General features: G+C 43.7%; 1 protein-coding gene across 2 annotated transcripts in view; it reads right to left on the bottom strand.

Annotated features, from left to right (window-relative positions):
* Window positions 1-16,364, bottom strand: part of PDE1B (phosphodiesterase 1B) — a 78,338-nt gene that overhangs the window by 59,610 nt on the left and 2,364 nt on the right. The window contains exon 1 of one of the 2 annotated variants that reach the window (XM_055003928.1): window positions 2,173-2,256. The exons of the other annotated variant lie outside the window; for it this stretch is intronic. The gene's annotated coding sequence lies outside the window, so the exon portion shown is untranslated. Of the gene's footprint in view, window positions 1-2,172; window positions 2,257-16,364 lie in introns of those variants that run through there. 2 annotated transcript variants of the gene reach the window in all.

The raw sequence follows: 16,364 nt of genomic DNA, 5'->3' as shown, positions 1-16,364 counted from the left end.
GCTGAATTTTGGGGGAAATGGAAGGATTTCTTGGACTATTTAAGCTAAAATTAAGATTAACTAAGGTAACTCAATAAGAAGATTAAAAAACAGGGAAAGGATTAACTAAAAAAGTTGATATTAAAGCTTGTATAAGTAACCAAAGAGAGGGAAGGAGAGCTATTACACAATTAAGTTTTGTTATTACATATTCTGATTGTATCTTTCTATTAGTTTAACCTAATTCCAAATATAGTGCTTGTACAAGTTTTTATGCACTTTCTATCACTGTATCTTTTCTTTTTAAATAAAAAAAAATGGAAAAAAACCCAGCCTCCAAATTATGGCTGGCCTCCAGATGATGGCTGGAGATCTGCCGTAATTACAACTGATCTCTAGATGACAGAGAGATCAGTTCCCTTGGAGAAAATGGATGCTTTGGAGGGTAGACTCTATGGTATTATGCTCTGCTGAGACCCATCTCCTTCCCAAAGTCCACTCTTTCCAGCCCCCCCCTCCAATCCCCAGAAAATTCCCAACCTGGAACTGGCAACCCTATTTATTTACACTCTATCATTTTCTTCTCTTGCATATGTATTCCTCACTTACGTGGGGTTGGGGGAACGGCAACAGAGGAAGAAAAACAAATTGGCCAGCTCAAGTTTATAGTTCTGAAGGAAGAGACCTGAGACAAAGCAGAGGAAAAAGGATATTTTCCCATTTATTTCCCCCTCTTTTAACTCTTTCTGAAAACCATGCTTGTAACAAGAACCATCATTCTCATTATATCGATTCCTCCAGCCTTAATTCTATATGCAAAGCACAGCAACATTCATGACAACTTGGATAATGAAGTCACTAATCCACCTGTTTGGATGGGATGTGAATAACCACCTTGTCCTGGCCCGGTCAGGTGGCCGGTGCAGGCACTGTCCAAGGCTGCACTTTCCAGCTCCCCGCCTTCGTGATTGATTCATCGGTCCCAGCGTTTCCCTCGCTCAGGCTGTCAACTCATGCTCCCATCCCCGAGCAATTTACACAGCAAAGCTGTAATCTGGGCCTGCTATCTTTTCAATTAGCTAGAAAGGTGGCGGGCGAGCAGCAGTGCCACCGAGCAGGAGAGGAAAACCGAACGAGTGCTTAAAGTGCTTCAGAGCTGACATCAAGGGCAAAGTGAAGGAGACGTTTGGCTGCGGCTCCGCTCAGAGGAAACGGCGCTGCCAAACTGCAGCCCACCCGGTTCTGAGCAGTAGATCATTGCTGACACAACAGGTGGCTCGTGCTCAGGACTATATTCAGCCATCAATCACATTGGTCCAGTCTACAAGCTGACCAACAGGTTGCAAAGTAAACTTCAGAACAGTGTGTCTTAAATCTGTAACACTGAATTCTGTTTCAGCATAGTGCTGGGTTAAACAACACTTTCGCGGTCCATTGGTTTTACAGAGAGTCAGCAAAAGCAAGACAACTCCATGCAAACACAGAATGTGAAACGCAGCACAGCGCCAGGCAGGGGAGTGTTCCCCTGTCGGGCAGCAGCCTGATCCTGGCTGTTTCGGGCCCAATCCATGCCATTTTGGGCCCATTTTGGGTCTGTTTCGACCCAATTCAGGCCTGAAATGGCCAGGATCAAGCCGCTGCTGGGCAGGGGAGTGGTCTCTCACCCAGCAGCGGCCCGTCCCAGACCGAATTGGATCCGATCCTGGCCATTTCGGGCATGTTTCACCCAAAACGACCAGGAGTGGGGGGCAGTTTTAAGAACCGCCAGAACACCTTTCTGGAGCGTTCCAGCAGAAAAAAAGCCCTGACCGAGCCACATAAAGAAAAAAGATATATCCCTGCCCCCCTCCCCCAAACTTACAATCTAAAATTTGTAGAGGAAAGGAAGCAAGAAAGAGTACCCTAGGAAGAATGTGTGCGAATAGCTTACATTAGGCTTAATTTCTGAAGGAAGAGAGGATTAAATGGTTGAACTAAATGCTTAGCAGAAAAAGAGGGTTTTGAGGAAGGATTGGAAGCCAAAGAACAAGCAAACTTCATACAGGTGTTCTGTGAAGGAGTTCCAGATCTATATAGCAGCTTAATGAAAGCTTTGTTTTCTGGCTCTGGAAAATACTGCGGCTCCAATCTTGGATATGGGAAGAAACAGAGCAACAGAGAATATGCAAAGTGCATTTCTCAGTAAACACTAACCCCTCCCATCATGAATGGACGGAATGATGGATGGAGGTAGATCTTCCCGGAAGTCCTGATAAAATTAGGTTGTCGTGTCGCTTGTTCTGTTGCTCTCCCTCCTTGGAGAAGGATGCAGTTGTGCAAATTAAACTGCCATTTCCCTCGACTGCAGAATTTCTTTGCATCGTGAAAGATCAGCAGCTTCTGCAAGATGCGAGGGAAATTTAATCATTTCGTTTCCCAGCACGTGGCGTCCCAAAGGGCTTCCGTCTGGTAAGAGCACCTGAAGTATTCATCGTCTAACAAAACCAATTTGGAAGTTAAAAAAAAAAAACGCAATGTAATTAAGTGCCACATTTTGATATAACCATTAATCACCGACTTGGGAGGGATCAATGCTTAACACTAATAACTATATTAAAAGATTAAATGTACCACTAAACAATGGCACTTTGTCATTTTAGCTAAGTATGGAACCTCCGAGTTTCGAGGCAGTTGTCCTGCGGACAGGACCGAGTGTAGTTAGTGATGACTGCACTCTTTCCTCTCTTGTGAACTTTCCAAGGGTGGTGGTCAGACCCAACACAGTACAGAGGACTCTTTGTTCTAGTGACAAACACCTGTTAAAGGTCCCTGGCCCCAGGGAGGCCTGCCTGGCATCGACCAAGGCCAGGGTCTTCTCGGTTCTGGCCCCAGTCTGGTGGAATGCTCTGTCCAATGAGACCAAGGCCCGGCGGGATTTGTTATCTTTCTTCTGGGCCTGCAAAATGGAGCTGTTCCACCAGGCGTACAGCCGACGCTAGGCGGTGCCACCTGACCGCTTGAGTACAGAACATGCCCTCCCTACTAGTAACACCCCCCATCTATTAAATATTCCCTGCTAGGATGCTCTGGAGATGATCAAGGGTAGTCGGTTGGATTATTGTGCCGCTACGTATATGTATATGTATATTATTTTAAATATGTAACTTGGAATGTTTTACGTATATGTATTTTAAATATGTAATTTTGAATATTTTATGGTTTTAAACTGTACTGTTTAATGAAATTTTAAATTGTATGTTGGTTGTAATCCGCCCTGAGCCTGCTGGTGTGGGGAGGGTGGAATATAAATCGAATATAAATAAATTAAATAAATAAATACATTTTTTATATTTTTATCTCTGTAATCCTAAATGCTAGACGTGTACTTCTACACAGCAAAGAACCTGTTTTTCATGCAGAATAGCCAACTTCCATCTCCGGCATCTCTGGTGAATAGCATCTGAGGGCCAAGCTACACATGACGAATGACACTTGAACGGCAAGTGGATTGAGTGGAGGGCAAGTGAACAGGGAGAAATACACTTGCCGTTCAAGTGTCATTCGTCACGTGTAGCTTGGCCCTGAGATTACAGGTCTTGGGAAGGCCTTTCTCTGCTGTTGTCTCAGGACCATTTTTGAGCAAGATGGTCCACCAGCCCAAGGGCATAAAGTTATCTTTTTTATTTTTATATAGAAATTTTGCATGCTGATTCCTGAGAAAGCAGCCCAAGACAACTCACAAAGGAAACCAGTATAATAAAAATAAGAGCGGCAACATTTTAAAAAATGAGCCATAAAAAGTACAACATGAAAACAAGCCAAAGGTTTGAAATTAGGCAGCTTCATACAGGCTTGCTTATTTTGATGGCTCTTCGTGCAGTTTTTGATGGATTAAAATTTTAAAAAATGACTGATTATTCTTGGGCCACTTTGCCCATTATAGTTTTTTTACACAAGTTGACTCTATGTTGTGTGCAGTAGAGTATCTACAAATTTTTCACCCCAATCAGGCAACTGCTGCCTGCATCAGCTATCTGGTCGGCATACGTTTCATGCCACACATTTTGGAAAACACGCTCATTGCTCTGTGGAGATTGTTCCCACGAAGCAAAATTGTAACATAAAAACTGTCCTTGTGATTTTAACACGAGCTCATGGCTGAAACAAAGAACTTCAGGAACCTACTTGATCAGATCTCTGACATACTGAAAAATGAGAGGGAGCAGAAGAGACTAGATCGCTTCAGATTAAAAGTGAGAGATCGCATCCAGATGTCCGACAATAAGCCACAGAAGTCCTCCCCTCCCTTCACACACACAGCTCAAAGACTTCCTGGTTAATAAACCACAACAGTGGCCATGTTCAAGTTGCCATATTGCCGTATAATATTACTCTAAGTCAGGGCGTTTTCATAGAAGTGGAGGCCTAAATTAGGGTTGTGAACTTCCAGGAATTCTCCCAGAATTAGAAATGATGTCCAGAGATCAATTCCTCTGTTGGAAATAGGTCAAGAGGATTAGCCATGTTAGTCTGTAGTTGCAAAACAGTAAAGAGTCCAGTAGCACCTTTAAGACTAACCAACTTTATTGTAGCATAATCGCTCTTTGTCAGATGTGTGGAGGGTCCCTCCACGCATCTGACGAAGAGAGCTGTGGTTCTCGAAAGCTTACGCTACAATAAAGTTGGTTAGTCTTAAAGGGGCTACTGGACTCTTTACTCTGTTGGAAATGGCAGCTTTGGAGGGTGGACTCTATAGCATTGCTGAACTCTCTCTCCTGCACGAGCTCTCCCTAGGTTCTGCCCCCAAATCTCCAGAAATTTTCCAGTCCACAGTTGCAAACCCTAGACTACGTGCAGGCACCCAGGAGCCAAAATTCGCAGGGGATCTGAGGGGTTTTTATGACTGGAAAAGGAATGCTTCCCAACTTTTTCTTTCAAACCCAGATCGAGAGGAGGATTGTGTAAACCAGCAACAGACAGCACGATGAGGCACAAGACCTAAGGTGTGGAGGGTAAGAAATGGTGATGCCTGCATAGACAAGTGAGTTCTACATACTTGCCAGTCAGCCAACACAAGGAGCTGAAGAGTGCGAAAGGTCCTTTCCAGGACCTTTTCCAGGGTTCGTTTCCTGGACAAAAGAGGGCCTTTGAAGCGTCCTTGGAACTCACATCCTTCTCCCGCCCCACACAGATAATTTTGGAAGAGGCAGGGCAGCCCTTCATTACTGAAAGATTGAAGGTGGGAAACTGGACTTCAAGATCCAGGAAACTGGACTTCAAGGTCCACTTGAAGCATTTCCCCCACAAGAATCTTTCAATTTCTCAGGATAATAGGTATGGAAGAGAGGAGGGAAGGTGACCTCAACTTAACTCAAGGTCCCAAGCCTTGAAGCATCGCTATGGCAACTTGAAACTCCCTCCCCACGGTGTTACTAGGTAACCACGGAAAGTTGGCTTTCAGCTTAGTCCAACAAACATATTTTGCCAATGAGGGAGGGAGAGAGAGAGAGAGAGAGAGAGAGAGAGAGAGAGAGAGAGAGAGAGAGAGAGAGAGAGAGAGAGAGAGAGAGAGCGTTCTCTTTGTGTTCGGGATGAGCTGTTGATTCTTCCCCACGCCCACCAGTCTCTCTGTGCTTGTCACCCTCGGGTGGCTATCACCTTGTGTGGGCACCAGTCACAAATGCCATCAGCTACCTTGTTTCTGCAACACTAAAGAAATTTCTGTGAGCTGCTGCCTCTTGGTCGCCTCTTTCTGGAGATAAGACATTTGTACTGGCATCCCATTCCAATTTTTACAGAAGCAAGTTGAAGTTTCCAAAGAATAATTCTCTTCTGGAGCCACCCCAACCCTCTGGTCAAAGCTTCCAATGCCTCCCAGCCCCAGACACTATCTTGGTATGGACAACTTTGCCACAATGGTCTAACCAAGAAAGAGGTTGTAGGTAGCCCCATTGACCCACACCAAAATCCAAAAACCATGTAACAGCCTTTTATGAAGACTAGAGATGGGCACAAACCGAAATACGAACCAAAATTAAGCACGAACAAGGCTGCTCCGTGGTTCGGGAACCAGCGGTTCGTCAGATCCCATTTCTGACGAACTGCCACGAACTTTAGGCTGGTTCATTTGGGGTTTTTTTGGGTTAGTCACTGCTGACAGCCTGGTGCCAATCAATCAGTTTCCTAGGCAACAGGGGATGGACTTCCTGCGGACCTTCTGTTGACCCGGAAGTGACCTTCTGCTGACCCAGAAGTGATGGTTTTCTGACCTGGATGTGATGTTTTCATGAACCAAACAAACCGGTTCGTGGACAAGGGGCAGGTTCGTGAAAGTTCGTGGCTCATGGTTCGTGAAATTTGACGAACCACAAACCACATGGGTCTTTTTTTTCCGGTTCATGCCCATCTCTAATGAAGTATGCAAGCTTTCGTGTTATTCAGAACTCTTCATCAGTACATTTTTTACAAAACACAAACAAGAAGGGGGAAGAATAAAGTTGTTTGAAGCTCTAAGGCCTCTTGTCTGTGGCCATCTCACATAAATCTGAATAAAATGATGCTGGGTGCACCTGATATCAGGTTGCACCTTTCGCCTTCATGGAAGAAGAATAAAAAATGGAAGAGTCCAGCAGAATATACCAAAGCCATTAGTTGATCAAATGTCTCTCTAATGCTATAACAGAACATACAGTCAAAAGCTGAGAATGGGGGGGGGGGGGATGAGAAACATGGCAGCTACTATAGTAACAGCACTGGCAATTACCTGAAAATAGCTATCCAATCTTTCTCAAACAGAAGACCAATACAGAGTTCTAGCTTAGATGTAGTGATCCTCAGTTTCAGGGGCATCTAGCTCCATAGGAACAGGAAGCAGGATTAGATGGGCCCTCAATACATTCTAAAGTGGCAGATCATAGAGCATTAGAAAGGAATAGATCTGCAATACTGCTTAGCCAACATACTTGTAGCGCTCATTGTCATCCCACACATAATCCTCTCTCCCTTTTTGATGATTTTTCACAGGGGTTGAAAGGTGGTGAAAATGTTAGCAGTGGAGCTATACTGCCACCTCCAGTACCTGTTCAGGAGACTGACAAGCTGCTCATCCCAAGCCTCATCCAAAAAAGGAGTAAACACAACAGAGGCTCCTCAAGAATACAAAAGCAACAAACAAGCAAGACCCTCCCTGAACTGGAGAAAAATGAAATAAATCACAGTGTTAGCCTTATGTAATTCTATTTAAAGCGACTAGTGCAATATATGAATGAATAAATAAGTTATGCACCATCTCATACAGTCTTTTTAAAACAATATATAAAAGACAATGGGCAAATCCCCACGCCCTCGGAGCGACCCAGCATTGCGCTAAATGTTCGCTAAACACCCAGAAGTATAGCGTCTTTCTGGCGCGATTTCTGAAATCGTGCTAGAAAGACACAATACTTCCGGGTGTTCAGTGAACATTTAGCGCAACGCTGGGACGCATCAAGGGTGTGGGGATTTGCCCAATCATACCCATTTAACATAGCAAAATGTATTCCAATAATTCCAACAGTCGATATCAAAAATAGCTGCATTACAAATATAAACTCATATTCATGCATATGTACACATGACCAGTCTTCCACAATACAATACAGCCATTAAGAAGATTTTTTTCTCTTTTTCTTTTGCAGAGCCGCTAGAGTGAGGTTGTCACATTAAGACCTATGTTTAGATGGTATGATTGTCTTTTATATAGTGTTGTAAAAAGACTGTGTATAACTTATTTATTTATTCACCTATTGCACTAGTCACTTTAAATATAATTACATAAATATAATTACATAAGGCTAACACTGCGATTTATTGGGTTTTCCTCCAGCTCAGGGAGCGTCCTGTTTGTTTGCTCCATTCAAAAAAGGAGCTGCATTCAAACTGCATGCAAGACAATGCCGAAAGCATTGCACATTCCAAGCTAGTTGGAGCTCAGTGCCATCACATAGACAAATCTGAACGTTACTACCCCCAGGAAGAAGAAAGATTTAAAAATAAGAACATAAGAGACGCCATGTTGGATCAGACCAATGGCCCATCCAGTCCAACACTCTGTGTCACACAGTGGCCAAAAAACCCCAGGTGTCCACAGGAGGTCTGCCAGTGGGGAAGGGACACTAGAAGCCCTTCCACTGATTGCCCCCCCCAAACACCAAGAATACAGAGCATCACTGCCCTAGACAGAGAGTTCCATCTATACCTAAAAATAAACAAAGAGCAACAAAGAAACAAGGTAGTAAACGGGAATGAACCGGGCAGGTATTCAATAAACATCTGAACCCCCCACCCACAACTTCACTTTCATCTCATAAGTGTTTACACCCAAATATTTAGTACGGCCTTCCCCCGCTACGCTCTCCTGTAATCAAACATAAGGAAACTGCACCCTCGAGTGAATTCTTGGCCATACCAAGATACTCTCTGTGGAATAAAAAAAAATGTATTTTATTTAACAGCTAGATCAAATCAATGGAGAACAATATACAACAAATGAACTAAATGAACTTGTTCAAGCACGATGCGTAAGACCTGGCCGTTATTACGAACACTGCCCTCCTGCCTTCCTACCCCCAGCCTCTGTCCCCCACCCCCTCCAAAATGCAATGCAAATGCAAGTCTTCTGATAAACGTTCAGGTGGGTGATTCTTTTGAGGGAAGTTATTCCACAGAGGAAAAGCAGCTACTGTAGTATCCTATTTCAGACTGCAGTTGGAGGGGGTTGAATGTTAGAATGCATTCTTTAAAAATCTTTTAAAATTCCCTAACATGTTTGGAAAAAAATGGTTTGGCTAGGAATCTCCCTAAATCTCATTTGCGAATGCAGGAAGCTTTGCTTTTTTAATATGGACGAGCGTTCCATTAAGTAGTTTTCCACCACCACCTGCGCTCTGACCTAGAATTGTCCCGGAACCTTTTGATGACATGATTTGCTGGTTGTGTTAGACTAGCCCCGAGGCTGCTTTGCACCACGGCCGTCTCCGTCTCAACCGGGCACAGAGAGGTTAAGAGGGGGACTCCCCGTCAAAGCCAAGAGCCTGAAATGGGGCACAGAAATGACAGCAGCCTCTTCTGTATTCATCTCAGGACATTTAAGACTTTATCAGTCACAACCAGCAATTTTAACGCAGCTCTGTAGACAACAGCGGAATGTAGAGTGGGGGGGGGGGGTTAATACGTTTCTGGCAACTCATCCCTAGCTGTCAAGCTATTTGCTACACTGCAGCGGACACACGTCACAGCAAATAATTTGCTTTCTGTAATGTAATCATAATCCTTGCTGAAAGCCTGGGAATCTCAATCAAATTAATTACATTCCTCTGTCTAGCCAAACTGCTCTTCCTCCAAGGAGCTCATGGTGGCACACACAGTTCTCCCATCCTCATTTTATCCTCACAACAGCCCTGCGAGGTAGGTGAAGTTGACTGGCCCACAGTTAACCAACACCTCACAGCAGAGTGGAGATTTGAACCCGGTTTCCCACATCCCAATGCAATACTCTAACCACTATGCACTGGCTCTCTGTGTTAATCTTTAAATTGTCCGTTGAAGATGCTGACAACTCTGAATGTTATTACTCCCGTTGCTGCTCAATAAAGCATCATTCCCCCCTTCTAACAGCAAACTGGAGGGTTCTTCAGCAATCAGCAGGGTATATTGACACAGGATTGTCTGTAGACCGAGTAGGAAGTTCTTCAAACTGAGCAGAGTCCCCAGTTTTTATTATTTTGCAGTTTTAAAAGGGTTTCCTGTCAGGATATGTCAGACAGATCCCTGGACCATTGCCGCAAGACGCAGGTTCTTGGTTAAATGGCTTTTATTCAGAAATCAGATCATTTCCACATATATGTCCATAGAATTACTCAAAAGTAAGGTAAGCATCTAAGTAGCAAGAGTAAAAGTTGACAGGAATAACATCATGTGTGAGAGACTTCACTTTAACACTCAAGTCTGCTCTTTCCCCCGCTCCCAGTCATAAACAAGATTTTGGCGCTTCTCTTGTGTGAGAACATTTCACATATCTGTAATATCAAGTTGAGTCACTAGAAAGCAAGACAAAGCAAAGTCTGAGAGGGAGTAGCATACAAGGTCAGAAACACTGGAAGCTGTTGCAGTTCATTAGATAAACGCCTGTGAAAGCCTGTGAAAGAAATAGTTATGACATTGGTAAAATGACATCAAGTTGCAGCAGGATACATTGGTTCAGAACAACAGGATCATTAAAATTGGCATGGATGGGGCTCAGACATGACCTTTCCCCTCCCAAAATGACTCCAAAGCTTCTTGCCCTTGGAATGTGGAGACGGTTTGAGAATCAGTTGAAATGGGTGAAATCAAACCACATGTGCTTTCTCTGTGGTGGCCCCTGTCTTACGGAACAGCCTGCCTGAGGAGGTCAGGAGAGCCCCCACACGCTTGGCCTTCCGCAAATGATGCACAACTGAATTATTCAAATGGATTTTTTACACAGATGGGAGGGCTGTGTTGTAAGGAAGGGGGTCTAAAAGAGTTAGGGACCACTGACTTTATCACATGTACTATCTGTTGCTTTACGTATGACCCCTACTGGGTAGTTCTATGTTGTCTAATGTCAGTCCTAAAATTGATTATGCTCTTTCAGCATTTCTTCAGCTCTGTGTTGGATTCTTGCTAATGCTATGTCTTTGTAATGTTCTGTATTGGATTCTTGCTAATGCTATGTCTTTGTAAACTTGAATTTATTTACCCTATCGCATTGTTTATTGAAACATCCTTGTTGCTGACTGTGCTAATCGCACACTATGTCTCAGTGAGAAAGGTGGATTATAAATGACATTCAATCAATCAATCAAAATAGAGAAATCCAGGGAAACTGACCATCTGAAACCTTGGAAAGCATACAGAAGCCTGAAGAGGAAGGTTTGAGCACAGCTGAGTATCAATGGATGACGAGGTCAGGAGAGAAATGAAGATGAGAGAAGTGAAATTGGCCTATAAGCCCTTTCATTGCAGAGTCCCAGAGGGCGGAAATTAGCAGTGGATATGTCTAGCAAAAGATCCAACATTACCACCCTAGTACAGGATACTGTGAGCTTTCAAGACCTCCGACCCCTTTGAAGGTAAGGGTCCAATGGGATGAGGGGTGTTATTTACGATCAAAAAGAACAGAGCTTCCTCTAATTAATTATCCACCCAAGAACTCTTTACAGCAAAAGGGTAAAGCTGTACCAGTTTCAAGCATTCTCGGAAAAGGAGATGAACATACCATCGCTTCAGCTCCAACTCTCCCTCCCCTCCAAACACTCCCACACTCGATAAAAAGGAGGGAAGTAAAAATAATCTATTATCTTTGGGACTGCCTGAGAGTCAACAGGAATACGTTTTACGCAACCTTTGAATCAGATAACCGGTTTGAAGCAAATAACAACATTTATTTGACATTCTGTTCAGTCTTTAAATGTGTCATGCAAGAGCCCAAGGAAGAAGCTCCTAAATGTCTTCTCTACAAGTAGGAATTTTCCTTGCGAAAGGTTGCATCTGAAAAAGAGAAATCTTCTACCGGAGACTGAAGTACCCCCACAACATCCTCTGCAACTTAATTTTCAGTGAAAATAGACTTGCACGTTTTTTTTTGGCCAGGGATTGCAGCAGAAGTTGAAAGAGATTCCAGCAAGCCAGCACGTCAAAACCAGTAAGAATTCAACTACAGTACAAAGCTGTCAAGAGACATTGGCTGTTTGTGATGATTCCAAAATCTTTTTTTTTCCCCTTCCACAATTCATGATAAACTGCATTAGCACAGGGGGTCTCACACTTGCTGAGCTTGTGGGTACCTCTGGAATTTTGAGAAAGGGAAGTGAGAACTGTTTTGTTAGGGGACAATCAGATGAAAGCCAAGCATTCCCCTATGGCAGGGCTCATTTTGAGGGGGAATGCGCCGGAACACAGTTCCGGCAGTTCCCCAAAGAGGTCATATGACAGGTGGCCCCGCCCACCTGACTCTCAACAATTTTGGGCCCGTTTTGGCCTGGATTGGGTCTGAAATGGCCCAGATATGGCCTCTGATAGGTAGTGGATCACTCTCCCGCTCAGCAGCGGCCCAATTATGACAATTTGGGGCCCCTTTCTGGCCATTTTCAGCCCCTTTTTGCCATTTTGGGCCCAATTTCGGCCCTGAATGGCCAGGATTGGGTCCAAAACAGCCAGGATAGGTGATGTCAGGGGGTGTGGCATATGCAAATTAGTTATGCCAATGACATGCTTCCGGTGTTGTCAAGGGGCGTGGTATATGCTAATGAGTTATGCTAATGAGTTCCTCCAGCTCTTTTTCTACTAAATGATCCCTGCCCTACGGTATAGAGTTGCCAGCCTCCAGGTGGTGGCTGGAGATCTCCCAGAATTAGAACTGATCTCCAGGCAACAGATATCAGTTCCCCTGGAGGAAAAAGCTGCACTGGAGGGTGGACTCTAGGGCATTATACCACTCTGAGGCCCCTCCCCTCCCCAAACCCCACCCTCTCCAGGCTGTGCCCCCAAAATCTCCAGGAATTTCCCAACCTGGATCTGGCAACCCTAATGATGGACAGTTCTGTTCATGAAATGGCATTCCTTGCAGGCCCAAAAGTGATGCCTCCCGGCTTCTTTTGAAGCACCTTCTGCTCCAAAAAGATGGAAGAAAGCCAACCTTGGCTTAAGGGGTTTGTCTATACGTGCACCAGAATGAGGTGATGAACGGAAAAATGGACTATACCATTTCAGGCTGAAAGGGAGGGGTTGTGTTCTTCAAAGTTCCCCTATATTAGAACAGCATGCAAAGAGCTAGGCTACCACCATTCTCCCTGATGTGTGCTCTGCAAGTTTTTATATGGAGAGCATTAAAATGTGGAAGACTCCCCCAGAAGTCTCAAGTGGTACAGCCTATTCTGCCACTTTAGGATTCTACCACTTCGTTCTGCTACACTGTGTACATTGGCCCTTGGGCCCATTTGCAACAAGAGAGTGGTGGCTGAAGAGAACACCCCTCTGCAATTTTGAAAGCTCCTAGTCTCTCATTTAAATTGGGCTCTGACACATTTTACCTCAGCGCTAGGGCTGCTATCTGCCCTAGTGGGTGTTGCCCACTAATCCACTCGTTTCCCTGCCAATGCTGATTGTCTCAGGGCCAAGCTACAAGTGACAAATGACACTTGAACAGCAAGTGTATTTCTCCCTGTTCACTTGCCCTCCAATCAATCCACTTGCTGTTCGAGTGTCATTTGTCACTTGTAGCTTGGCCCTCTGTGGGAGAAAGTGGAGGGAAGGCATTGCTCGCAAACCTGGAAGTGATGGGTAACTCTCTAGGAACTCCCCCAAATCTCTATAGTCTTTACCATAAACATTAGGGGGATTCCTAGAGTGTTGGCCAAAAGTAACATCACTTCTGGGACTACATGTAATCCACCCACCCACAGTAAATCTACTCAGGTTGCCAGCATAATGGTTTCCTGGTTTACAGCTCTCTAGCACTGCCCACGTAGTGGCTGATGGTTCCAGTGGACATGTGGAATATTATAGTTTTCTTTTTCATAAACTATGTTTGCCAACAGACCTGGAGAAACACATTGTGTCCCTTTAATAGAAGTTTAATGCATGGAAATTAGCAGCCGAGGCTTTTCATGGCCTGAGGTAAATATTACCTGGTAAATAACATCCCATTAAACCTTTATTAAAAGGACAGGAGATATTGCCCTCAGCCCATTATCAACTCTAGCATCAAGTTTAATTTACTTATTTTATTATTTCTCTCCAACGGGGACCTAAAATGGTTCACATCAATTCCCTCTCTTCCAGTTTATCTTCATAACATCCCTGTGAGGTAGGTAGAACTAAGAATGTGTGACTGGCCCAAGGTCACTCAAAAAGTTTCCATGGCAGAGCGAACACACAAACCTGGGTTGTCCAGATCCTAGGCCAACACGCTACACTACGCTAAACTAAGCTACGCTACATTACACTGGCTCTCTCCTTCTAACAGATTTATTGTGACATAAGCTTCCACAAATTACCAGTAACGTGGGCACCCATGGTTTATTTTATTCCTTCGCATATTACAACATTTTTTTTTACAGTTTTAAACATTGATTAGGATATCAGAGTCTGTTCCTTGGGTTATACATTTGTGATGTTATGATACACTGCTCCCTGTACTTGAAAACAGTATTTCGGAACGTTTAAATTGACTCCCACAGCGGCAAAAGAATCTGAGCAGTCACTCACAGTGACAGAATATTCTCTCCAAATCTCCATGGAACAGGCTGCTCATCGGTTAAGGGATTTTGTAATCGTCTTGATCAATGGCCTTTCCACTGGGACAGCATATTATGTAACGATCACCACTTTCCTCACACCTGAACTGTCTTGGCAGAGCAATAGTGACACGTATGCATCAAATTACCTATGTCAAAATTGATTATGTGATTGGCACTCTGAAGGGCTCTGGGTGTTTTAACATGTCAAAGCATATTGTGTGTTCCAGTGACACTCTAAATAAGCTCTGTCATGTAGCCTTTTTCTACATTTTTGTGTCTCGTTTCTGCTCTTTAGGGCCCCCCTCCCCCCTTTTTATTTTTCTCCATAATAAATCTGATTTCTTTTACAAGACTTCTCCTGTTCTACACTGTTTGTTAAAGTGAGGTACATATGGACATCCTTTGCTTTGCTTTCTCATCTTTAGAAAATTCTGCTATAAGCCACATACACTCTCCCCTTATTCTCTCCCACACAGAAAAAATTGTACAATTGATTTATATTTCCTTACTCTGTGTAAGACAGTACCATTTCAAAAAAAAAATTCTTCAGTCCATTTTTTAAAAAATCCTCCCCTCCTTCTTTAGTTTCAGCTTTCCCTCACATTTTTATGACCATTACTTTGGACGGTTATTAATGCTTCGCGTCATAACTTTAAGTTGTCTTTTCTTTTCTCCTCATGACTGCCTGCTCTCTGTTCCCACCTTTTTTGGTTATGAAAGCAACTTTGCTTGCCCTTTGCCTAAAGATTCCTCCCACCTCATTTTATGGTATAGTTTTACGATCCTCCCTTCTGCTTCCTTTCACTATAAAGCAAGACTTTTCTATTTTGCTATTTTTCTGGGTTGAAAACAATCTCGCTAAACATATTGTCAATCTGTTTTAGAACCCTAAGGTTCAACTTCAGCCTAATTAATTTTCACACACTTTCATTGTCTTTATAGGATTAGTGAAGGCTGGTTTTATTTTCCCCTCATAAAAGGGGGCGCTTTATATGTTTGCTGCATATGTATGAGGGCTGATACATGAATATGCTTTTTAATATATATATATATATATATGATATTATATGATATGTTTAGTCTTTCCAATGGACCACTGCTGGGTTTATATAACTGTGTGTGTAGATTTTCCCCTGAACCAACTGGTGACCTTTTAGTTCAGTCTACAACCCCATTTTCCCTCACAAAGACTAGAATAGTTTTGAACAGCCTGCTGCAGTTTTTCACACCAACTGTCATTTTGAGCTGTAACCAACTATCTCCCAACTGCCAATCTTGCATCCACCCACCTTCTTTCCATCATTGTCAGGACTTTTCAGTGTCTCTAAAATCCAGTGGTGCAATTAAATTTCCAGATTGTAAACTTAATGGTCCAGTATACCTACGGGACCGCCTCCCTCCCTATGCTCCTCCATAGCACCTTCGTTCTTCCAAACAGGTTCTCCTGTTCCATATTGGTGAAACTGACAGCAGCCCGTACACGGGCATTCTTTGTGGTGGCTCCAACTTTGCGGAATGGCCTTCCTGAAGAGGTCAGGAGAGGCCCCCCCCCCACTCTCCTGGCTTTCCATAAATGATGCAAAACTGAATCAATCAGCAAGGCTTTTTACTCAGATAGGAGGGCTGTATTGTAAGGAGGACAAGAGCCCCATGGCGCAGAGTGGCAAGCTGCAGTACTGCAGCCCAAACTCTGCTCACCTGAGTTCGATCCTAGCGGAAGCCGGGTTCAAATAGCCGGCTCAACGTTGACTCAGCCTTCCATCCTTCCAAGATTGGTAAAATGAGTACCCAGTTTCCTGGGGGTAAAGTGTAGATCTGGGGAAGGCAATGGCAAACCACCCAGTAACAAAAAGTCTGCTAAGAAAACGTCGTGATGTGACATCCCCCCATGGGTCAGTAATGACTCAGTGCTTACACAGGGGACTACCTTTACCTTTTTTATTGTAGGGAGGAGGTGTCAGGTGCTTCGTTTATGAGTTAGGGACCATAGACTTCACCACTATGTATCTATTTACCCTATGACATTGTTTATGGAAATGTTTGTGATATTGAGTAGTGTACTAATCTCACACTGTGTAATCCGCCTTGAGTCTCAGTGAGAAAGGT

The sequence above is a fragment of the Eublepharis macularius genome, chromosome 19 (genome assembly GCF_028583425.1).
Source record: "Eublepharis macularius isolate TG4126 chromosome 19, MPM_Emac_v1.0, whole genome shotgun sequence".
Lineage (NCBI taxonomy): Eukaryota > Metazoa > Chordata > Lepidosauria > Squamata > Eublepharidae > Eublepharis > Eublepharis macularius.
This window is presented reverse-complemented; position numbering and strand designations above follow the sequence as displayed.